Source organism: Myotis brandtii, unplaced genomic scaffold (assembly GCF_000412655.1).
Source record: "Myotis brandtii unplaced genomic scaffold, ASM41265v1 scaffold84, whole genome shotgun sequence".
NCBI lineage: Eukaryota > Metazoa > Chordata > Mammalia > Chiroptera > Vespertilionidae > Myotis > Myotis brandtii.
In genome coordinates this window covers 5279960-5283730 of record NW_005371410.1, presented here as the reverse complement: position 1 = coordinate 5283730, position 3771 = coordinate 5279960, and the positions used below count along the sequence as shown (strand labels likewise).

Genomic DNA, 3771 nt, shown 5'->3' with positions numbered 1-3771 from the left:
CAGCAGAGAGTGTCAATCCATTGAATGAATTATGGAAGGTAGTCCTAAGGCCGTGGTCGGCAAACTGGGGCTCGCGAGCCACATGCGGCTCTTTGGCCCCTTGAGTGTGGCTCTTCCACAAAATACCACGTGCAGGCGCGCATACAGTGCGGTTGAAACTTCGTGGCCCGTGTGCAGAAGTCAGTTTTCGGCCTGGGCGAGTCTATTTTGAAGAAGTACTGTTGATATTTGGCTCTGTTGACTAATGAGTGTGCCGACCACTGTCCTAAGGGATTGGAAAGAACATGAGTGGGGACTGGGCCACTGGGGCTGACTTCCATGAGAGCTGCTGTTGAGCATCAGGCTGCTGGGCACTGCTGAAGCTCAGGGACATAGTTGGCTGCTGCAGAAACATCTGGATGTTAGAGTCCTGGACCAGTCAAAACTGCTTCTGGGTCTTGTGGAGCTCCTCCTGCTGCCACCAGATGTTGGCCTGCAGATTCTATGTCCATTGCTCTGGCTGGTCTTTGATGGTCTGGAACATGCTGAACGGTGCTGGAAACTGTGCTGGGGGGTAGGTGGATTCTGCGAAAGGCCTGAGGCAGGAGCTGCTGTGCGAGGTCACCGTACGATGGAACAGGTAAGGAAGCTGGCATCGTGGCTGCCTGGCTGAGCCCTGGCACAAGGAGCTCTTGAAGCAGGGTGGCCAATCTTGGCACAGCCATGGTGCTAGCTTCTGCCATCTACTTGCTTAGAGTGCAAGTGGATTGTGACATGGCCGTGTGCAAGGATTTATGGGAACGTCTTAAGGATGCTGATGGCGAGTGACTTGTGTTAAGGTTTGAGGTGCCCACGTCAAGAGCATTAAAGTGCTGCTGAGGTTCCAGCTTGAGCCCTTGCTAAAGGATGGATGACCTCGGATGGCAGATCTTGCAAAGCCAGCTCCTGCTTCCTTTCCACTCGGACAATTGCATAACTGACCACTGAGTCTGTGCACACGATGAACTTGGGCTGGGAGTTCCACTGATGGCCTTTGGTCAGAAATTAATAACAACATGACATTCCTTTGCCAAACTGCATTAGGTGCTGGTGGCACCTGGCCAGGAGCTCCAAATGATCAATGTGTAGTAGTCATAGCCTGAGGTTCCCAAAACTTCAAAAAGCAGGTATCCTATGGTTGGAGGGAATTACTCTGAAGATTCCTCAACTATGCACATTTCCTTTAATAACTGTGATGTTGCTAGGGGAATGGTAGTAATGAAGCAGACCAATTTCCAAGTGGCACCTGGCAAGGCATTGAAAGGGCATTGTCAAAGCTGTTACAGGAGGGGCTAGGCACATTGTTGTAGGAGAAAAATTCCCTACAAATGTTATTTATTCATAAGTTGGACATTCCTTTGGGTTCAAGCTACCTCTGAGAAAATGGCAATAAAACTCTAAATCATTGTTAGATCTTAAGTATCCTGGGGAGGGGGAATCCGTCACAAGCACATGAGAAGAGAGCATCCAATAAACTTCTGAAAGTTCTTGTTCTGGAAGGAAATTTAACAAATTCTGATCCATGGCATCCTACGGTAAGTGCCCTGGGTGAGGTGTGATACCGTCAGAAAAGTAGAGAATGCTGCTTTCCATCGTCATGGTGATGATAAAGCCATCTGATGCCTCCAACATCAGCCCTGTGAATTCTTCATTACTGAGGAAGGAAGGTTCCCACTCCTGCTGAATATCACAGATTTCTGTTTGCCCTGAGAGACCACACTGTGATTCTGCAAAAATCTGATGACTTTTTCCAGCGCCGTAGTTTTGTCCATTTCCCCTGTATTGTCAGGGAGCATAGAGCTAAGCTCTTTTTTCTTTTTAAAAAATGTATTTTTACTGATTTTAGAGAGAGAGAAAGGGATAGGGATAGAGAGAGAGAAACATAGATCGGCTGCCTCCTGTACACCCCTACTTGGGATTGAGCCCGCAACTTGGGCATATGCCCTTCGGGAATTGAACCAGTGACCTCTTCATTGACGGATGAACGCTCAACCACTGAGCCACACGGCAAGGCTAGCTGAACTGGTCCTGGCTTCTGAAAAGTTAGGGAACCTGTTTTATGTACATAACAGACTTGTTTCAAAAAGCTCTCTTTGCCCTGTCCTCATCTTCACTCATTATTTTTTCGATGCAGTTTTTCCTTGGAGTGGGCCAGGGTGGTCCTGTGGGGCCAGGCATCAACTGGGCCAGGGAGAAGCACCTCCTGCTGCCACCCTAGGAGCTGGAGCTGGAGCTGGAGAGGGCGCAGTGAGCTTCTCCATGGCCACCACAGCATGCATCCTGGGCTCCTGCGGGAGGCAGGCTACTCTCATGGCAAAGTCTGGATTCACATAGGCCTAGGTTTTGGTTTCTTCCTCTTCTGAGTCTTTTCTTTTCCCAGCTTTAAAAATGCAGGTTGCACGTCCCTCCTCACAGAGTTGCTGGGAGGATTGAATGAGGTGCCTGGCATAGGATGTGGCACATGAGCTTGGGGTTCATAGCAACCAGAGAACCTGGGTTCCCTGGGAACTTGGTTTGAGGGAACAAGAATGAACTCAGAGGTGGGTCATGCAGGAGAAGCCAGCAGGGAGCAACGAGTTAGGCCTGAATCTGAAGTGGGAGTTGGAGGTACAGGTTTAGAAGTTCTCCGGTTAGGGACACTGAGCTGGGGCCTAGGAATAGATAAGACTATCTTGGGGAAGGCTCAGTCCTAGGGAGCAGTAAAGAGAAGGTTTGCCTTGCAAAAAACAGAGGAGGAATGGTCTGTGGGATCAATGTTAGAGAAGAACCAGGATAAGGAAGGAGAAGCAACAGTGTTACACACTGCAGAGAGATGGAGGAGAATGTGGGTTTGGACTTAATGAGGTCATAGATGTCCTTGGAAAGAATGTTGATGGCTGTTTTGTGAGGTTAATCATTTGTTGTAGTTCAGAGTAGAAAGATGGAGCCATGTGGGTCTTGGGAGTTCAAGAGCAAAAGCCATCTTAACTGATAAACGGGGAAGGAAAGGCTGATGATAACTGTAGCAGCAAAAATTGCTCATAAATTAAACACAGGGCTCTTCTCCACTTCTAATCCCCACCCCACTAACTCCTGCCCAGTTTAAGAATATCAAGGAATAACCAGGCATGGTTAGCAGGAAACTGTGGAAGCATATACAAAACTCTATACAGAGAGTTTTGTATTTAGTAACTACCCTTTATTCTTTCCTATGTTGCAGGCATTGTGCTGAATGTCTTGTGCATGTTACATCACTTACTCCTTATGACAATCCTTAAAATATTATTGTCAATTAATGTTTGAGAAAACTAATGTTTAGAGAAGTTAATTGTTGATAGTGAACTGGTGATGACTGAGATTAAAACTGGGACCTCTGACTCAAGTTCTTGTTCTTCCCTGGTCTGCTGGCATAGGGGTGGGCAGCATGGGGGAGGGGACCTAGAGAAGTCTTTGGGAGTGAAGGGAGAAGCATAGCAAGGCTTCTAAAAAGTTAGGTAACCTGTTTTATGTACATAACCCACTTCCCTTACTCTGCCCCGCTAAGTAGTAAGTGAAGTTTACTGTACACCAAAGAACCACCCAGAGCTGCATAGTCCCATAACATTTTCTGCCCTGATGGAATGTTTTTTATCTGTGTTGTCTAATATGGAAGCCACTAGCTATCCATAGCTACTGGGCACTTGAAATGTGGCTACTGTGACCAAGGAACTAAATATTTTATTTTATTTTAATTAGTTTAAAATTAAATTTAAAAATTGATATTTGATTCAGTTA

The 3771-nt window shown here is 46.8% G+C and overlaps 1 pseudogene; it reads right to left on the bottom strand.

The window, feature by feature from the left end:
- Window positions 1–265: 265 nt before the first annotated feature.
- The window catches only part of LOC102254571, a 16483-nt pseudogene continuing 12977 nt past the window's right edge, over window positions 266–3771 (bottom strand).